Raw genomic sequence first — 23,003 nt, forward strand, 5'->3', positions numbered from 1 at the left:
GGGAATTCAAAAATGGATGGATCGCCGTATCATTATGTTTGAGAGGCTCCCTTCTATGGACGTGCTGTGCGAAGTCTTTGCAAACAGGATGAGAATAGAGGATGCCTCAGTGATCTCCAGCTTACCATTCAAAATCTCTGCCAAGGCTCCATTCAAAATTTCTGCTACACTCAAAGTGGCATCAGTAGTCATTGCTAGTCCAACTCCATTTCCATACTCCTCAGACAAAGCTGTCCCATGGGGATATGACACTAATGTTTATGTTCATGGAGTTAAGCAGGGTACCTCGACTGAAGAGACCACAAAGTTAACTACTCCAACTGTGGGTAATATTGTGGGTACCGTCAAGATCACGAGAAGTGGAAGAATCTTTTCACCAGAAATTTCTCCAAATGTTGCTGCTGGTCCAGTCCGAGTCCCAATTCCTAATCAAGATAACAGCGCTCGAGGCAAAGAGCCACAAGTTGAACAAGTTCAAACCCCGGTGGAGATCACTGCTGAGGATCCATCAAAGCAAGAAATGGAGGAAATATTGAAAATCATCTGCAAGAGTGATTACAATATTGTTGAGCAACTGGGGCAAACTGCTTCAAAAATCTCAATGCTATCTCTGCTAAAATATTCAGAAGCTCATGCCAAAGCTCTGATGAAGTTCCTGAAAGCTGCGCATGTGCCTCAAGAGATCTCAGTCGACCAATTTGAGAATTGTGTTGCCAATCTAACCGTGAGCAATGGTCTCGGTTTCTCTGATGTGGATCTAACTCCTGCTGGAAAAAATCACAACAAAGCCCTACATATCTCCATTGAATGTAATGGCACCACTCTATCTCATGTGCTAGTAGATAACGGTTCTTCTTTGAACGTGTTACCGAAAACAGTACTAGAAAAGCTTGACTTCGAAGGAATTGTGTTACAACCAAGTGATGTTGTGGTAAGAGCCTTTGACGGATCAACCAGAACAGTATACGGAAAAGTGAATCTCCCAATCAGAGTGGGTTCTCAAATCTTCGATTCTATCTTTTACGTAATGGAAATTCACCCAGCCTACTCCTGTTTACTTGGACGTCCTTGGATACATGGGGCAAACGCTGTAACTTCTACCCTGCATCAGAAGTTAAAATATCCAGTAAAAGGAAAGATTGTCACAGTCTATGGCGAAGAGGAATATGTGGTTAGTCACCTAAGCAATTCCAAATATGTTGAGTTGGAGGACGAATTCATCGAAACTCCATGCCAATCATTTGAGGTGGTCTCTCCAGATGTCTCTACCACCAAGCATATTCCTGCTACTCCAACTACAACTATGGCTTCTCTCAAAGATGCCGAAGCCATGATTGAACAGGGTGATTGCACAGTATGGGGACAGCTTCCCGATATACCCTACAAGTCTGACAAGCTAGGTCTGGGCTATGATAGTAAAAATCAAAAGAATGATCAAGGTCCTCGTTCTGAAGGATTGATGTCACACTTCGTCAGCCAAGAAGTAAACGCTATTGAAGATGAAGGAGTGTTCATGAACCATGTCATTCAGCCATATCCAGATGAAATTCCACCTATTTCCATGGGAATGTGGGATGCTGTGGGAGAACCAAACGGCGGGTATAATTATCAGTATGCCGCACCTCAGAATTCCTACATTGCTATGGAAGACCTTACTCCGACTGGATGGGGTGATCAAATTGGAAATGAAGAAACTTTCACAAGTCCCGTCACTGAGCAATATCAAAATCCACCCAAAGAAGTATGGGACACGCTAGGAGAACCCAGCGGCAAATATGACTATATGGTGAAATATTCCGCTCCTCCGAGCTCACAAATTGCTATGGAGGACATTGTCCTAACTGGATGGGATGAACAGTACGATGACAATTTCGCTCTTGAAAAAGCCAGGGAAATACCAAATAACAAGGGTTGCTTTCTGTCAGCATACACTCCTCATCAGGATGCACAAGTCTCTATTCAAAACATCAACCCGACTGCATGGGACGGCCTTATCGAGCATCTCGCTCAGCCAACAGAGATATCTCAGCCTGGGCTGTCGTATCCAGCAGAGTATATCACTTATCCCGAAGGATCACCGGCTCATTTTCCCACTAATGAAATCAATGTTGTGGAAGATGAAGAAGACAACTACAACTGGAACAGCTGGATACTCCCTGCTCGCAACAGTGGATTGAACAACTGGAAAGCTGAGGATGTGATCTCCTTTGACCAGGAGTAAATGCCATTTCCTGTTTTCTTTGTGTATATTGTGCAAAGATAAAAGTGGTTCCTGAACAATCGAACCATGAGCTTGAAAGCCGTGTGCCTTAGCACACCGGTCCTTCTATAAGGGCTTATCATATCATGATCATGTGCATTCAATAAAATCATGGGACGCTTGCATATTTAAATTTTGTGATCCTTTTTCTTTCCTTCTTCGCTTTCAAATAGCTATGTTTTTCTTCACACAAACTCACATAATTAACATGTAGATTCACATACACTCTGGATCCAGTCAACAACGATTCTGCTATTGCCCGTCATGACTTTGAAAGTCCGATCTACCAAACTGAGGACGAAAGTGAGGAAGATTGTGAAGTGCCAAGAGAACTTGCAAGGCTGCTAGAACAAGAAGACAAGGCCATACAGCCTCACGAGGAGCCAATTGAGGTCATCAACTTGGGCAGCAACGAAGAAAAGAAAGAAGTCAAAATAGGGGCTGATTTAGAACACAGCATCAAGCAAAGACTGATTCAAATGCTGCGAGACTACGTCGAGATATTCGCCTGGTCCTATGAAGATATGCCAGGCCTTGACACGGACATTGTAGTTCATCGCCTGCCAATCAAAGAAGGTAGCATTCCAGTCAAACAGAAACTACGAAGGAGTAGGCCTGATATGTCAAAAAAGATCAAAGACGAGGTTGAAAAACAGTTCAATGCCGGATTCTTAAAAGTTGTAAGCTATCCTCCTTGGATAGCTAACATCGTGCCTGTACCTAAAAAAGACGGGAAAGTCAGAATGTGCGTGGACTACAGAGATCTGAACCGGGCAAGCCCCAAAGATGATTTCCCTTTACCACACATCGATGTACTGGTTGACAATACCGCACAATGCAAGGTATTCTCCTTTATGGACGGATTCTCAGGGTACAATCAAATCAAGATGGCACCCGAAGACATGGAAAAAACAACCTTCACAACACCCTGGGGAACCTTTTGTTACAAAGTAATGCCCTTTGGTCTGAAGAACGCAGGAGCAACCTATCAACGTGCAATGGTAGCGCTATTTCATGATATGATTCATCAAGAAATAGAGGTGTATGTCGATGACATGATTGCAAAATCCAACACCGAGGAAGAACATCTGGGTCATTTACACAAGTTGTTTGACAGACTCAAGAAATACAAGTTGCGACTGAACCCAAATAAGTGTACCTTTGGAGTAAGATCCGGCAAACTCTTAGGTTTCATCGTCAGCAGCAAAGGTATTGAGGTTGATCCCGCCAAGGTTAAAGCCATTCAAGAAATGCCTATACCTCGTACTGAGAAACAAGTCAGAGGATTCTTAGGACGTCTAAATTACATCGCCCGATTTATTGCCCACATGACTACTACTTGTGTGCCGATCTTCAAACTGTTGAAGAAAGATCAAGTGGAAAGGTGGAATGACAAATGTCAGTTAGCCTTTGACAAAATCAAAGAATATCTCCAAAAACCTCCAATCTTGTTGCCACCTGTGGAAGGCAGACCTCTGATAATGTACCTAACTGTGTTAGAAGACTCAATGGGGTGTGTACTAGGACAACATGACGAATCCGGCCGAAAGGAGCACGCAATCTACTATCTTAGCAAAAAGTTTTCCGATTGTGAAACAAGATACTCACTACTCGAAAAAACTTGTTGTGCCTTAGCTTGGGCGGCTCGCCGACTAAGACAGTACATGCTAAATCACACCACTTTCTTAATCTCCAAGATGGATCCCATCAAATACGTGTTCGAAAAACCTGCTCTCTCTGGAAGAATAGCGAGATGGCAAATGATCTTAACAGAATATGACATTCAATACACTTCACAAAAAGCAATTAAAGGAAGTGTGGTAGCTGATCATCTGGCTCATCAAGCAGTGGATGATTATCAAGCATTGAACTTTGACTTCCCAGAAGAAGACATTATGCTAGTCAATGACTACAAACAACCAGGACCATAAGAAGGACCCGAGCCAGGATCCCGGTGGACTATGGTTTTTGACGGAGCTTCTAATGCACTTGGCAATGGCATCGGAGCTGTGATCATTTCCCCTGCAGGAGGTTATACACCATTCACTGCCAGATTATGCTTCAATTGCACTAACAATATAGCCGAATACGAAGCATGTATTCTGGGTCTTAAAGCTGCAATCGATCTAAGAATCAAATTCCTGGAAGTCTACGGAGACTCGGCCTTGGTAATCTACCAAGTCAAAGGGGAATGGGACACGAAGCACCCGAATCTAATTCCTTACAAAGACTATGTGCTGAGTTTGATTCCTTACTTCGAAGAAATCACTTTCGAACACATCCCACGCGAGGAAAATCAACTAGCTGATGCTTTAGCTACCATGTCATCCATGTTCAAAGTCAGGTGGGACAACGAGGCGCCTATGATCACCATTTACAGGCAAGATGAACCATCCTATTGCAATGAGATCGATACCGAAGGAACCGAAGAAAAACCATGGTTCCATGAAGTAAAAAGATATCTCGAAGCTCAGGAGTACCCTGAAGGGGCATCCATTAACGACAGAAAGTTTCTAAGGAGATTTGCTGCCAAATTCTTTCTAAGCAATGGAACCCTATACAAACACAACCATGACTCGACTTTACTTCGCTGTGTAAACAAGAAGGAAGCAGAACAGATCATGGAAGAAATACACAATGGTACCTTCAGTACTCATTCCAGTGGACATACAATGGCTAAAAAGATCCTGAGAGCAGGTTATTACTGGTCTACCATGGAAACAGACTGCCATCATCACTCCCGAACATGTCATAAATGCCAGATATACGCTGACAAAGTACATGTACCTCCAGTTCCATTAAGCGTCCTGACGGATCCTTGGCCTTTTGCAATGTGGGGTATTGATATGATTGGAGAAATCAAACCTACTGCCTCCAACGGACATCGCTTTATCCTGGTCGCTATTGACTACTTCACAAAGTGGGTAGAAGCAGCTTCATTTGCTTCTGTTACCAAGAATGTGGTGGCCCGGTTCATCAAATACAATCTCATTTGTCGGTACGGCATCCCTGAACGGATTATCACGGACAATGGCACAAATCTAAACAACAGAATGATTACTGAACTTTGCACACAGTTCAAGATCAAGCATCATAATTCCTCTCCATATCGACCAAAGATGAACGGCGCGGTGGAAGCTGCCAACAAGAACATCAAGAAAATCATACAAAAAATGACAGTAACCTACAAAGACTGGCATGAGATGTTACCTTTTGCTCTTCATGGTTATCGCACATCTGCGCGTACTTCAACAGGGGCAACTCCATTTTCCTTAGTCTATGGTATGGAGGCAGTTCTTCCAATTGAAATTCAGATTCCTTCCCTAAGGATCATGAAAGAAGCCAATCTAGACGAAGACGATTGGATTCAAACACGGTTGGACCAGATAAACTTGATTGATGAGAAAAGGCTCGCAGCTATTTGTCATGGTCAGCTATACCAAAAGCGTATGATCAAAGCCTTCAACAAAAAAGTCAAAAGTCAAGCATACCAAACTGGTGGCTTGGTTGTCAAACGCATCATCTTACCACAAGGTGATCCCAGAGGCAAATGGACTCCCACCTACGAGGGACCATTCATAATCAAGAAAATATTCTCCGGCGGCGCCATGTTGCTTACCACCATGGATGGCGAGGATTTCCCACACCCTGTGAATGCTGACATAGTCAAAAAATACTTCGCTTAAAAAGAAAATACTATCCCGGTAGGCTGAAAACCTGAAAGGGCAGCCTAGGCAAAAGTTAGGGAATGAAGCATACAACTATGTTCCGTTCAGCTGCCTACTCACCATCAAGATTCAACACCTCAAAGACACCGATCATTCCAATCACTTTCTTCCAACAAGTGAGGGATGAGATGCTCGAGGACAGATTGGCAATAGCAGAGTTGAAACTTGACTGGATTGTTTTCACATAGCTATTTATCTTTATAAATATTTTCCAAAACTTTCTGACAGTTTCCTACTTCTAGGATTGTTGTCTCCCTGTGCTAACCAGCCTATCATGGCTCTTTTTCAAAAATCAATGCAGCTTAGGCTCAAAAATCACCATTTTCACTTTTTCTGTTTAAATACGTAAGCGTCCCAATGATAATTTTGAATGAACATGTGCATTTGAATATGATTGATGTTTACCAGGAAAAACAGGAATAGCATTCAGGAAATGTCCTAATTATCTGGACATCATCCCATCAGAAGAAAATCCCCAAGAGAAACGCATTTCTCAGCAAATTCCTCAAAAAGATTTTCTCTTCAAAAGAAGTCTTATCCCCCAGCAGGGTTGTTCCAGATTACTATCTTCAGAAGGTGTGATCCCTGCACCCGGACTTGGTCAGATAGTGCATCGGAGGATTATGCATCTTCCTCATTCCCATTTGAAAGGGCATCTGAACTTCCAGCTACCTTTCATTCCCAAGAGATATTCAAAGATCCTTCAACAGAGTACTAGGGTTCTCAAAGAATTTCCCCAGCCGAGGGTACTCAAACAAGACAAAAGATCATCAACGATCACAATATAGTCATATCCAGATGACTGGCGGAAATTTATTTCCCCAAATAGAAGCTTGACATCTCACATTCATACATCACATATTCACATTCATACATCATGCATCATGCGCATATTCATACACAACATAACATGCATATTTCTCTGGGAATATCATACATTACATGCATCATGAACATTGCACATTACTAACTTGATTTTTCAGGCAGACGGATATCTTCGACAAAGATGTTCTCAATCACATGCAGTGTTCACCTGAATTCCATGAACGGTTCTCTCAGATATAATCAAGCCGAAGATTCATTCTGATCACTTACCAACTCAAAAACAGACATCACAGATCTAAAGTTGATACCTCAGACGGTTCCAGAACGATCTAGCATCACAGATCTAAAGTTGATACCTCAGACGGTTCCAGAACGATCTAATATTGCAGATCTAAAGCGATACCTCAGAAGGTTCCAGAACGATCTAACGTTGCAGATCTAAAGCGATACCTCAGACGGTTCCAGAATTATCTAACATTGCAGATCTAAAGTTGATACCTCAGACGGTTCAAGAATGATCTAACATCAAAGATCTAAAGCGATACCTCAGACGGTTCCACAATGATCAACTTCCAAAATCTAAATCGGAAAAACTTTGGACAAGTTCCGTAACGATTATTCTTCCAAGACTTAAAGCGGTAACCTTGGACGGTTCCGAAACAGTCAACACAAAGACTTTCAAATCCTTCGTCAAGATATAATCAATGGATTCATTCTGATGAACAAACCATCAACACATTTACCAGGTGGCATCTGAAAGCCCATCTCAGGTAATGTTTCAATCTGCCAAGAACATTTCGCAGACGACATTCAAATGCAACTTCCAACATCTCTTCTGATCAAGGTAAGTGCAAATTTTCAGGGCATCTAAATATTCAATCATCTTCTACCTTCAGATTTCAGACAATCTCTTCAGGTTTAAGAAGATTGAATAGGGGCAACTGTTATACCCCAAAATTTGCCCGCATCATTTTTCAAGAAAACTCCAATCTAAAAATTAAAAGTCTCATATAATCATGGATTTTTACAAAGATCCTGATATATGAAATACTTAGTTTTTAGAATTTTTCTTATACAGTAATTTGGCTTGCAGTTGAATTTATTCTTACACAAACGCCAAATACTGTTTATTACTTCACACATGCTATTTATTTATTTACAGATAAATAGTACTGACACAATTGGTACAGAGTTAAATCTTTTTGCAGGCGCAGAATCAGGAAACTCAGACTGTACTGGTAACGAGTAGATTATTATTATCTTTTGTTTCCCACTAATTTTAGTACTATATTCCATTATTTTCAAAAAATCTTTTCAAATCTCTTTTTCAAAAATCAAATCCTAACTTTATTCTCCATATCTCTCTTTTTCCCAACACTATCATACACTTTCTTTTAAATCTTACTTCCACTCAAATTTTCCTTTTGTACGGAATCACATCATTCCCCAACGTCTCTATCCCTCTTTCCATTCTATAAATACCTCTCATTTTCTTCCATAAAATCTCACATCAAATTCTAATTCATCTCTCAAATTTCCACTTCATAATCCATCCTTTCTTCTTCCCCGACAAAATGGCAAAGCGGTGGGAAACGTGTTTTCTTATGGTCATCACCATTGCTACGGTGATCATGTCTTTCTTCTGTCTACATAGCCCGGAACACTGTGGACCTGGGATGCTTATGCTCCCAATCATCTACATGTTACTATTTGTAGCATGGGTTATCAATCGTCATTCTTAAAATTTGCCGTATTTCTTATTTCTTAAATGTAACGTTTATTCGTACTGTTCAATATAATATGTAATATTTGTACTGTCAGTATTAAATGTTGTACTATTTGTCATAATATTGCTTAATTACTCAGATAATATTTTGTGTGTTTTCTGCCAGTCAAATATTCATTTTTCTGTGCATTAAATGATTTTCAGGGTTATTATCGGTAATTTTGCCCGCATACAGTAAATATTAGTTATTTATTATGTCTGTGTTTTTCTAACAAGTCATGTAAATAAACTTTTATTTTTCACAAAAAAAGCAAAAACAACAAAAAAAAAGAAAATTAACTTTGACTGTTGATTTTTCACTCTAACTGCTACACCAATACCTGGACAGTCAGTTGACAGCCAAACTGCTGGCAGTACAATTCTCAGTGTTTTGTACCATCAATCAAATCAATCTTTCACAATTCAAAATTCCAAGATTTTTGTTCTAGAAGTCTTTTGAATATCACGCGATTAGCAGAGACTCAACACTGCACAAAAATCAGGTACGCTTAACTGTCTCCTACATAAACAGTCCCTGAATAGGGTTTTCTTGTTTTTACAGGAGAAACAAGTTTTTGAGAGCTCAAATGGATTTCATGCACATACATATATCTCAAAGTACCATCATACAAATTTTCAAACTTCAATTCACTCAGACGCACCGTCAGCAGCTCAAACAGTCAACAGACGACCCGTTTGACCAAAAAAGTCAACAGACAGTCAAAAATGAAATTTTTTGTCAAAGTCCATATTTTGTCAAAAGATTCATCATTTGATCATTGGATGATCATAATTCATCAAGGAAAGATCAAAAATCAACAAAACCCTAAGATTCAAAATTAGGGTTTTTGCCTGAAAAGTCAACTCAACTTTGACTGATCATAACTCTCTCATCCTTCATCCAAAAAATTCAAAACAAAGCTCATTTTGAAGGAAATTCAATTATCTTTCAAATGCAATTGATCCCATGGTCATTGCATTCACCATTTGAAAAATATGATCAAAGACATTACAGGTCATTTTCAAAGTCAACAAAAAGACACTTTTTTCAAAAGGACACACAAGGAGCATCAAAAATCATTTTGACGTGAGACCAAAGGCATTGGTTAGAGGACTCTTTTAGGTTTCCAAAAAGTGCAAGATCTCCTTCATATGACAAAAATTGAGGGATTTACACCTTGTTGAAGTTGGCTAAATTTTGGGAAAATGCATGAAATCAACATTGCTCAAAAATGTATTTTTTCCAAATGGGGCCAAGTTTTCATGGTTCAAACATCATTTCCATGATATTATGGGCCTCCCACGACCAAGACAAGGCCCACACCATTTTTATTCATTTTTTTGCTTGATTTTATCTTATTTTAAGATTAAATAAAAAGTAAAAATGGAAGGATAATGGATGGCTTAATTTCTAAGCATGACTCATCAAGGGAATCAATTAAACTCTGCCCCAAGCCAAAGTACAGCAGAAGGAGGGTTGAAAGTCAAGCCATGGTAGCTTGAATGTAAAGCCATAAGTGTTGAAAAAGTCAAGAATTCAACAAAAGCACTTAATGCTTTTAGCTTAGTTCTTAAGCACTACAATGTCTATATAAGAGCTATAGAGCTTCAGTAACAAAAGAGACGAATTGAGAACCATTCTATGCTTGTAAACACACTTGTATCAATTTGAAATTTTGAAGGAAATTTAAAATTCGAATTTTAAATTCCAACTTGTTTTAACACAAACTAAGTATTCAAACACGTTCCTTGAACTTCATTGAACCTGTCCAGATCAATTGCAAGCATTGAAACCTCAAGAACACACGCCTAGAACCCACGGTTTGTTCAAATCGAAACCCACCAAAATATAATCATACATGCATGTATAACAATATGTAATTGCATATTTGTGTTTGGTTTGATGCTCTGGTCGTTTCTGGAGCTGGAATTGGGTTTTCATGGACGATTGAGACATGTGCCATTTTAGGGTTTTATGACATCGAAACGGGGTTTTTCTTTTAAGGCAAAATCAAAAGAAAATAAGGCCATGGTTGTGTTCAGTGGATCATTTACAGTCGATCCATGGTCTCATATGGTATTTATATTGCATATCTTGTGATTTTCAATTTGCAGGAGCTTTAGTGACGGAAAAAACCGTTGGTAAAGGCTTTACCTACGGTTGCAGAAATTTCAAATGAAGAAGATGAAGCGTGGCAAGCTCTGGTTGGTCAGAACGCGCGCGCCAGCTTTTTCAAATTCTTTGGATCCTGTGCTACGCTGTCCACGCTTTTGCCATATGCCTCGTTTCAGTGACCACACGATCAATCCAGTCACTCCATCAAACGCACCAGATCATGCAACCACACCATAGACCACACTTATCCACCACACCTGATCGTATCCTTTTAAATTTTATTTCTATTTTAATTTCTTTACAAAATTAATTAAAAATAGTTTTAAAAATCCAAAAAATACACAAAAAATATTTTTAGACTTCTAAAATAATATATTATTTTCTGAAAAAAAATATTTTATTTTTCTTCAAAATTTCAATATTTTGCATAATTAATTTAGTATATATTTATATATTTGCTTTTTAATTATTCTAACCAATCAAAAAATCATAAAAAAAATTGTTCTTTATGTTAAATATTGTTTATATATTATAAGCTAATTTTGTACATATTTTGAATAATTTTCTTTTTAAGTTTTAATTATTTGTATAATTATTTGCATAATTATGTGTTAATTAACTTAATCAATTTCAAATCAAATTTCAAAAATTCCAAAAAAATTAGTTTTGTTTTAAAATTAATTGACAAATATTTTGTACATATTTTAAACTTAATTTCTATGTTTAAATCTATTTTCATCTTTTTTCTTCATTTTAATTTAATTAATCATGCATTAATTATAATTAAAATCAATCATAAAAAAATCAAAAAAAAAAAACATGCCTTTTATTTTTCTTGCAATTTAAATTCCTAGATAAATGTATAGGATGTCAAATTCATGTAAATAGGCTAGTTTACATTTCCTGCACAATCGATGTAATAGCGTAGATTTACTTTCCGCACTTTACATTTCCGCATTTTAATTTCCAGCAAATATAAACTGCGTGTATGTCAAAGATAAAATTGAACCGTTAGATCACTAACTTCAAAGATAAAATATCTGAATCCAATCACAATCACATTTGCACCTCTTAAGGTAATCCCTTCACATTCTTTTCAAAATCAAAAGTCAAAATTCTACTGTTTCGAGTACAAAATCGAACCTTTTGTTTGTATCCGGTGAAAGGATAGATTTTTAAAGGAAATAGGATAAAGACCTTATAACTCAGGGTAGACCTCCTAGTTTGCTTGCTCAAATCAAAACAAACAAAATTCTCATACACTGCTGTTTTTCAAAACAAAACTTTCCAAAAAGACAATATTTTGTATACATCCAAACACGGATCATTACAAAGTTAACGTTCTTTTCAAAACATCTTTCGAAAGATAAACAAACATTTTGTATACATCCAAACACGGATCATTACAAAATTCAATTTACAAAAGTATTTGAAACCACATATGAGCATTCTAAAGCAATTGAAAAGTCATCGAAAAACAAGTGAGCTAAGCAAACTTAAGAGCCCATGGATAACCATGGATACAAAGGGTGCTAACACCTTCCCTTTGTATAACCTACCCCTTTACCCAGAATTTCTTAAAGGTCTTTTTTCTGTTTCTTTTATAAACCTTTCCTTAATTGGATAAAATAAAAGGTCGGTGGCGACTCTGTGAATTTTCAAAAAAATGCGAAAGCATAAGCGATAAAAAAGAGTCAGTTCACGTATCTCTCCCGAACAGAGGTATGGCCCGAATAAAAACGGAGGTCCACACATATCATCTAGTGCATTCACATATTACAAAAGCCTAGTTTCCGACCCTCGAGTCGTGAGTTTCCAACCCTCGTGTTGTGACTGATCTGTTTTCCGACCCACGTGTCGTGAGTTTCCAACCCTCGTGTTGTGATTGGGGTGTTTTCTGACCCTCGAGTCGTGAATCTCCGACCCTCGAGTCGTGAGTCTCCAAACAGGTGAATCTTTTTCATGCAGGTATGCTTGTCAGATACAGGTAAGTTTGCTAGAACTATAGCAAATGACCACTTCTTATGCAGGTACGCTTGTCAGAACCATGGCAGGTAATTCTTGTGGTGGAGGTAAACTTGTCCGGACAAGGGCAAGTGACTCCTAATGGTGTAGGTGAAATTTGTCTGAACCAGGGCAAATGATCCAAATGGTGTAGGTGAAATTTGTCCGAGCCAGGGCAAATGATCCAAATGGTGCAGGTGAAATTTGTCCGAACCATGGCAAATGATCCAAATGGTATAGGTGAAATTTGTCCGAACCAGGGCAAATGATCCCAATGGTGTAGGAGAAATTTGTCTGAACCAGGGCAAATGATCCAAATGGTGCAGGTGAAATTTTTCCGAACTAGGGAAAATGATCCAAATGGTGCAGGTGAAATTTGTCCGAACCAGCGCAAATGATCCAAATGGTGTAGGTGAAACTTGTCCAAACCAGGGCAAGTGATCCAAATGGTGTAGGTGAAATTTGTCCAAACCAGGGCAAATGATCCAAATGGTGTAGGTGAAATTTGTCCGAACAAGAGCAGATGATCCAAATGGTGCAGGTGAGCTTGTCAGAACTATGACAAGTAATCCTATTGGTGCAGGTGAACTTGCTAGAGCTATAGCAAGTGATCCTTTTGGGATTCACAAACTACGGAAACTTACTAGAACTATAGTAAGTGGAGTTCACAAACTACGGAAACTTACTAGAACTATAGTAAGTGGGGTTCACAAACTATGGAAACTTACTAGAACTATAGTAAGTGGGGTTCACAAACTGCGAGTCGTCGCTATTGATAGTTACGTTTACCCATCATGTTAGTCCCTCGGCAGTGATCAAAGGGTTTTACGAAAGGTTCTTCAATGGGGTTTATCACGTTAGTCCCTCGGCAGTGATATTCTTCAAGACTACAAAGGGGTTCACAAAGGGTTTTACAACATGGTTTCACAAAGGATTTCTCAACTGGGTTTATCACGTTAGTCCCTCGGCAGTGATATTCTTCAAGACTACAAAGGGGTTCACAAAGGGTTTTACAACATGGTTTTACAAAGGGTTTCGTAATTGGGTTTATCACGTTAGTCCCTCGGCAGTGATCTTCTCCAAAACATCATCATTAACAACAAACAAAGGTTTTATTTTTCTTTTTCAAAGTTACTAACATATTCAACTAACAATCATGCATCATTCAACTAACATGCCTCATTCATACATAATGCATATACATACATCGCTCTCATTTATTTTGAGAAGCTCACTGCATCATACATTACATGCATCATAACATTGCATGAAATTCAGGTTGCCTATTTTTAGGCCATACTACAATCAAAGCAAGTGGTTCCTTCCGAAAGCATCCGCTTCACATTCTAAAAAAGAGGGGTATTTACCTCAGGTGGCATCTGTGAGCCCATCTCCCACAGAACTGCCTCCCAATGGATGCAAATTTCAGGGCATTTTCAGTGTTCAATCATCTTCCACCTTTTGATCACGATAGGCAGACGTGCCTATCCGACTCTTCGGGTTTAAGAATATTGAACAGGGGCAGCTGTCATACCCCAAAATTTGCCCGATGAAATCTACGTCTAGTAATCGGGGGTATTAAAATAAGGGTCATGGGGTTTAACATCTCTATTTGTTAAACTCATTCTCTTATAAAGCGCTTTGAGTTAAAACAGGGGTGTAATCAACAGGTATTTGGGCCCAATCAGTTGGCCCAATTTATCCTTAGAAGGTTTGATCTCTTTTACAATAATTAATCAAATTTTATTTTACTGTTATAATTTTATTAAAACCATTATTATTTATTAATATTAGGATTTAGTATTATTATTAAACATTTGAAATAGATATTATTATGATTATTGTTATTATGTGGATTAAAGTTATTATTATTGTTATTAGGATTATGATAATTAGTTTTTTATTCAGGTTAATATTATAACTATATCAATTTTGGGTTATTAGGTTAATTGGACACTAGGCCCATTAGAAATAAGGAAAAAACCTAATTTTTACATTATAAAACGGGCCAAATTTCCAACAAGAGGGGGGGCATTCTTTCTAATCCTAATAACATGTACAGATAAATATTTCAGGAGGCACACTGTACATAATCCTAGCCTTCACAGCCACGAAAAAAGACCAATCCCTCTTCACGTGAAAAGCACCCAAGCTGTACATAGTCAACCTTTCCCAGACACTGTATTGATTGCCATAACTTCCAACCATGTTACAACTTGTTTGAAAAGATGACCAAAACCTTAAGTTTGTTTTGTATCAAAAACCTTCATTAGCAACCTTCTACTGAAACAGTCATAACCAGATTCAACAATACCGCTTCAAACCTATCGTCATGTTGCTACCATATGCAAAGTCAACAACAACTTGAATTGACAATTTTAAAGCAACATTGATTGAAATTCATTGACATAATATTGTAGTACATAGTGCTGCTCTTTTGTTTTAGGCAGAAATTACAGAAGTAAATAGGGAAATCGGATCTTCGACACCGTCGCAAGCCACCACCGTGACGCTTGCCTCCTTCTCCGATCGCACCCTCCGATGCACAGCCTCCACGCGACAGCCACGATGGCCACCGATCACATCCCCGACGAGACACCGGCCCCTTACACAACGTCGTTCCGATTCAAACCCAGCCCAGCTTCGGATGCCATGCCCCATCGCGGATCACGCACCATCGATTGGGAGTTTTTTCTATCGTCGTTCAAAATACAGATTTCGTTTCGATTTCAAATATACATATCTCTTCTTGACTCCGTATGTATGCTGGTTTGTGGTTTCGATTTGCAGAAAAACGGGTGAAACAAAGAGAAGCCCACGCGACGGAGAAGAGAAAGGCGAGAGTCTGGAGAAACAGCAACAACGACACCTCTCTCTTTCCATTTGTATGGTGGAGCGCGTGCCAAGGGGGACCCAGTGCTTGACTAATTCTATGATTGATTGTTTTATATTTATAGTTTCTTTCCATTTGTTTAATAGAGAAAAAGCGCAACACAATTGGTTGGGGGAGAAATTGGTTATCTTCAAAGTCCTGGGTTCAAACCCAGGCTTTTGCAATTTATTTCTTTAAATTTCATTGCTAATGGATCAGACGCTTTTCAAACGCGTGCGCACATGATAGACCTTCAATCCACCACCATCAGATCAAGCCAACATAAGATCCAACATTCAAGGATTGGAGGCTGCACCATGGGCACTCATAGAGCAGCTACACAGGATTGCAGTCCAGGTTCTTTTATTAGTTTTATAATTTTGTTTTATTTATTAATTGTTTAGATTAGGATATTAATTATTAAATTTAATTAGTTATTTAATTAATAAGGACAAAAGCCAAGATCCTTCAAACGAAGCTGTGACTGATTCAATGTCTAAATGTCGCAAACTAAATTTCCTAACGATCCTTGAAAACATTGCATCTACATTCATAAACATTGTATAACAGGTTTCCGCAATAGGCTTCCCATTCTCTCTCGCTGTTTATTTCAGCACAAATGGATCTCGAGCAACCAGTCAAAAATCTTCAGGCTCAGAATATCCGGTTCCAAGTTTTGATTCTGAACTTAGCCAAGGGGCAAGACGAGTTGAAAAACCTTGTTAACCCAGAAGAAAAAGGATCAGCATACGCAGCAAAGTTTATTCCATGGCACATGTCGCTTTCTCAAGTTCTACAACAATTGCTCAATCGGAGCTTGATAACCCTATTGCCTCCGTATGCAGTTTCTACCAATCCTGCTCCTGGGTAAAAATACAATGCAAGATGTGCTTATCATTCGAACATTACTAGACATGATACCAAAGATTGTGGACCATTGGAGCATGGGATTCAAGACTTAATTGATGACAAGATCATTGACTTCAACTCACCTGAGAAGCCTCGTAGGGCTAATGTTATGTACAACCAGAAAGGTCATAATGAACGCAACCTATCTGTTGAAGCAGTTCTACAACAACGATGAAAGCCAGACGTACATAAGCATCAATTCACCAAGATCAATATGTCGTTGGCTCAAGCATTACAACATCTGTTGAAGATCGAATTGAGTACTCTGAGGGACACACCTAAGAATCCTAGAACCTCCGCTACTGGTTATCATACCTATGCAAGATGCGCATACCATTTCAACAGTCCTGGACATGACACTAACAATTGCTGAACATTGACGAATAAGAATCGAGATCTGATCGATGACGGGGAAATCAAATTCGACCCTCCTGAAAACTCCTGGGATGATCATTGCTCCTATGCCTAGTCATGACAAGACTGACTGACGTCTAGACGAATGAACTTTTGGATCATTAGATCTACTTTCATTTGCAAGTTTCTTTTCTGTTTGTTTAAACATTTGACTCATGATAGACATTATCTGTTTTAATAATCATCATCAGTGCATTGCATATGTTTGTCTTGAACAAATCATTTCGCTATCACTCATTTTAAATTGCGTCTTTACTTTGTTTTTGCTTTGTGATAATCAAACTCCTGCTAAGCTGTAAGCCTTTTGAGGGAGGATGACGAAAACGATACCGCAACCTCATACAGTGTGCTTTTGAACGGACTATGCTGACGATGTACAGGCATTGTTTCAATTCCTAAACAGTGGAGATATAAGGATGTTAATCCCTCGTCAACCCCTTTTGAGCCTAAGGATTAGAAGTTTTCTTTCTTGCACAATTTAAAACCCTTAATCATAACCTGGGGCAGAGTAGTTACTCAGTTAACTCAATTATCTTAGCTGTTGTCTACACGAATAATGATGGGTTCCCATAACCATTAAGTCAAGCAGTCAATATCCACCAAAAAGAAAAAGCTGTTAAGTCAAAACCTATGAAGGAGACCTATCAAAAATCGAAACATCCTGCTGACTGTAATCTCAAAATAAACAGTTCAGGCAAAAGTTAGGGATAACAAAAATCAAAGAAAAAAAGAGGTCACTACAAATCCTCGACCAAAGCAAAAAGAATTACAAAGAAGGATGACTGACTGTCCGAATCAACTTCTGGGGCTTCAACCATCAACAAACATCAATGTTACAACTTCAAGCTTTGCTAAAGGCTAAACGCAGAGATAACTGAGCATAGGATCGAAGAACATCACGAAGATTGGGAAGGGTACAAATAAACTTTGAGCCTTTTATCCTTTGTTTCTTAAACCGTGAACCAAGCCACGTTACAACCCTTGAAAGTCCTAACTGAAGCATGGTTAGTTCGAAAGCATACTGTCACCAAAAGGGTATCCTGACTCCTTAAGATTTGCCATAAATGCTGAGTTGAAATCCTGTTTTTACAAACATCGCGTTTTTATAAACATCACGCTTTTACATCTCCTGTTTTAATGTTTTTCAAAAAAAAAAAACTCAAGACAAACATATGCATTGCATCTCATGAATTCATTATTAAACATATTTTGCTACATAATTTCAAATGTTAGCATCAGAAAGAACCTGCACAGGGTATGACTAATGACTAAAAGTCATCCCGACAGACGGAACTATTTCAGCAGCAACATCCATTATAACTGACTCAGTTGACTAGAAGTCAATGAATACAAGGGGCATGACATGCTTTATCCAAATCAATCTAGGGCAATCAAGTCAAGATTCAAAGAATCTCTCAGGAGCACCAAACAATCAGGGGCATGCACCCAAGTGGGTCTGAAGCTATTTCCCGATCAGTCAGGGGCATCACCCTGAGTTTATGAGTACTAGGGGCATCACCCATAATATATGTCCAAAGGTCCTCACAAGACGAATCTCTTCAAATTTCCTACTAGCTGGGGCAAAGCTATACAAAGCATATTCGACACTTCAATCAATACTCGTTGGTGTGTCCCAATCAATACATGTCCATAAATGACAGTTAAGATAATACTGGGGGCAACGTTCGGGACATCCATGCCTTCCCACAAAGCTGGGTTCACGGGATCATATCCCCACAGAGTAATCATTAAGAAGATATCTTCAAATGTTCTCATCCCAACAAAGACTTAGTTCCTCAACTGAGTTTTTATCTCCGACACCGCCGATTCCTCGATACTATTCTCTTTTCCAAACAGGGTTATTCATCTTTCTTATCCCCGGTCAGGGTACATCAAGATCAATCATTCAAATGGTTCTCATCCCCAAGCAGAAATTATAAATCCCCAGCTAAGCATCTACAAAACAAGATCAAATATCCAAATCACAATGATACAGAGATTTATTTTCTCAAAACACTCCAAACAACATCAATCATGTATCATATACATCACATACATATTCATACATTGCATACATTGCGTCATGATAAACATACAACTTTGGAGAGACTCGTCATATAATACATGCATCATGACATTGCATATTTCTAACTTTGTTTTCAGGTTCCGCTTCGACAAGCATTCCTCTCAGATATAATCAAGCTGAAGATTCTTTCTGACAAATCTTTTTACATACCAAAACTTCATCAAAAAACTTATCAACTCTAACGAGCAAGCATTCTCTATCAGACATGGTCTAATGTATGACCCGTTCCGGTATTCTCAATCAGATATGGTCTAATGTATGACCCATTCCGGTATTCTCGGTCAGATATGGTCTAATGTATGACTCGCTCTGGCATTATCCTTCAACATATATGGTTTAATGTATGGCTCGTTCTGATATTCCTCTGCAGATATGGTTTAATGAATAACTCGTTCTGACATCCTTCAACAGATATGGTCTAATGTATGGCTCGTTCTGATATCCCTCTTCAGATATGGTTTAATGAATAACTCGTTCTGACATCCTTCAACAGATATAGTCTAATGAATGACTCATTCTGACATCCTTCAATATATATGGTCTAATGTATGATTCGTTCTGACGTCCTCTATCACATATGGTCTAATGTATGACCTGTTACAGTATCCTATTTCCAAAGATCCAATTCAGTTACTACGAATGGTACTGACACGGTCGATTTTCAAAGATCTGATTCTATCATCACGAACGGTGTAGACACGATCATCTTTCCAAGATCTAATTCAGTTACTACGAACGGTGCTGACACGACTAATCTCCAACAAACACTTCTCAATACAAAGGATTCAGTCTAACGTACGACTCATCCTAGGACGCAACCTGACGTACGGTGTATTCTAACAACTATCAACACAGTGGATCCGGTCTAACGCACGACCCATCCTTCAGCCTAACGCAAAACTTTCCAGACATCTACCGATGCAAATTGGATTCAGTCTAACGTACAACCTATCCTTCAGCCTAACGCACGGCTTTCCATACATCTACCGATGCAATTGGATCCGGTCTAACGCACGACCCATCCTTCAGCCTAACGCACAACTTTCCAGACATCTATCGATGCAATTGGTTCCGGTCTAACATACGACTCATCCTTCAGCCTAACGCACGGCTTTCCAGACATCTATCGATGCAAACTAGACCCAGTCTAACGTATGACTCGTTATAAAAAGTATAGCCTAATGTACGACTTACTTTGACACTTACAAAGGACTTAGTCTGACATACGACTCATCCTAAGTATATCCTTCAGATACGATCTAACGTACGACGTAGTCTTACTCTCAAGTCTATCAAACTGGATGGCATATTTAAGCCCATCTCAATCAAGTCTCTCAACATTCGGATGGCATCTTTAAGCCCATCTCCGACAATACTCTGCTTGGATGGCATCTCTAAGCCCATCTCCTAAAAAAAGTCCTTGCATCATCAAGGGCAAATTTCTTGGTATTCGAGTGTTCAATCATCTTCTACCTTCAAATTCCGACAGGCACACAAGCCAATCTACATCCTCAGGTATAAGAAGATTGAACAGGGGCAGATGTCATGCCCCAACATGTGCCCATCACATTTCAAGATATATTGGCTCAAGCAGTCTCCTCAGGCTCATATGATATCTAATTGCAAGCATGTTCACTCTCCTCCTAAACAATAAGGACCAAAACTAGGGTTTTGTTTCTTTCTAAGAAAAATCAACTTCTGATACCTCAAGTGGATTCCACGGTCCTTCATATAATTCAAAGTAACCTCATGCCAAGTATCAAGCCCGGATTCAAAAGATTGCTCACTCAATGGCCCAAACGATCAATAATCGACTAGTTGACCTAAAAGTCAAACTATGGTCAAATCACAGTCAAAGTTCCTGATTTTTGGTCAACATCCTCATTTTGAAGTATCATTCATCATTTGATCAAGATTTGATCATGATTCATCAAGAAAAGCTCCAAAATCATCAAAAACCTAAGTTGCTAAATTAGGGTTCTAAGGTAAAAGTCAACTGAACTTTGACCAGCCATATCTCTCTCATACTTTCTCAAATATTCCTCAACAAAATCTCATTCTCAATGAAATTTGATTCTCTACAACTTTGATGTTGGGCCCAAGGTCAAGAAATGCTTCCGCATAAGAGATATGAGCCAATACATTACATGTCCTTCTAGAAGATCGCAAAAAGCTGTTTTTTGTCAGGAGCCATATCATCAAGATAAAACCTCCAAATGGAAAATGTGTTCCAAAGTGTCTTATAGAGGACATCTTGAGCTTTCCAAAAAGTCCTAGAACTCTTTCATATCTTAAAAATTGAGGGAGATATGCTTGGCACAAGTTGGTCGAAATTCAAGAAAGGCATGAAAGTCATCTTGGCCAATTTTGGATATTTGGACTAATGGGCCTAAGTTTTGAATTCTAATCACACATATGATCTATAAAACGGCCTATAAAGTCATCCTTATATTTTGGGCATTTTTATTTCTATTTATTTGAATTTTATTCATTTAAATAGCAAATAAATCAAGTAAAATTCCAAAAATATTGAATTAAATTATGCGGCTTTATTTTGGATCATATAAAAGCCCAAGAGACACCTAGAAACCATTGGATTTTCGTTGGTGAAGGATTTAGATTTTTATTTATTTTTGATTTTTATTCAATATAAATCAAGGAAAAATAAAATAGATCCACATTAATGAAAGATTTGTTTTCTTCAATCACTAAATCATTCTTGGGTCTCAAGCAAATAATATATATTTGATTGGAAGGAGATTGAATAAAAATAGAAAGTTTTCTATGAGATTTTCAATCAAATTTTTTAAAATTTTCAAATGATCAATCCTATGATCTCTTTCCAACTTGGTTGACCTAATCTTTCTCCCATATATATACCACAAGACCACAAGGAATGGGCACGAAAATAAGGTGAAGAAGTTAGGATTCAAGTGGAAAAATATTCAAGAAAGGTGAAAAATTCTTTTCACGAATTGCAGCAACTTTCAGTCCAAGCCAGTCGTCCATCCTTGTTCCTGATGTAAAACTTAGTGAGTATGGATCTACAACTATAGAGATAACACGTTAAAATCGTCCCATGCATGAACTTACTCTTTGCGTTTTTGTTGTTAATTGAATTTCAATCTTCAGTGTATTTTGGTTCAAACTAACCGTTTATTTGAGTTCATGGCATAATTTGGATGAGACCTGGGCCATTATTCTGAAGCCCTAACGCATGATTCGAGCTATACCATAGTTAGGGCTTCAAGGTTGAATCACTTTGAACCTATGGATATGCATGTTTTCAAACAAAACTAAGGTCTTATTCGCGTCGAGGAGGTAATTTTAAATCGATCTGGGTTGTTTGCATCTTTTCTTGATTCGATTGTTTGCAGGTTCTGAGGTACAGGTTTAAAAAAAACTGCGGAAAAATCCGCAGGTAAAGTCGTAGCTATATGCGCATGAAGTTCCTTAGGTCCCAAGGTTAGGGATGATGAATAGTGCCCAGTGAAATCCTTGACCATGCATGGCGCACACGGATTGGCCAATCAACATGGACCGTTTCTCTCTCTCTCGCTCTCATTGGCTGAGCGTGGAAATAGTGGGCCCCAGTTCTGCATATTTGACTTTCCCATTTATTCATTCTTATTTTATATTTATATTTTCTTGGTTATTTAAATAACGAATTATGTGTATGGAACAGTTGGTAATGAGAAGGAAGCTATGACCCCATGCTCCCAGGTTCGAACCTTACTAGTCACACTCTAATTTTTATTACATAATTGTTTTGGCTTGATTACAGAATCAGTGCGCGCGTCCAACACTAGTCTATGGTACATCCTCAACACAGGCCAATGGATTTCCAGCGATTCAGATCTGACGGATCAACAGCGCAGTTCCACCAGAGGCTTTCCGGACTCGACCACACCTGATCCGGAGATTATCAAAGATCCAAATCTAACATATCAGAATGTGCAGGTCCACCATGAACCTCACAGGCCTACCACACTTAATCCCAGCTAAGTATTTTTTCAATTTATTT

The sequence above is a fragment of the Vicia villosa genome, linkage group LG1 (genome assembly GCF_029867415.1).
Source record: "Vicia villosa cultivar HV-30 ecotype Madison, WI linkage group LG1, Vvil1.0, whole genome shotgun sequence".
Classification (NCBI taxonomy): Eukaryota; Viridiplantae; Streptophyta; class Magnoliopsida; order Fabales; family Fabaceae; genus Vicia; species Vicia villosa.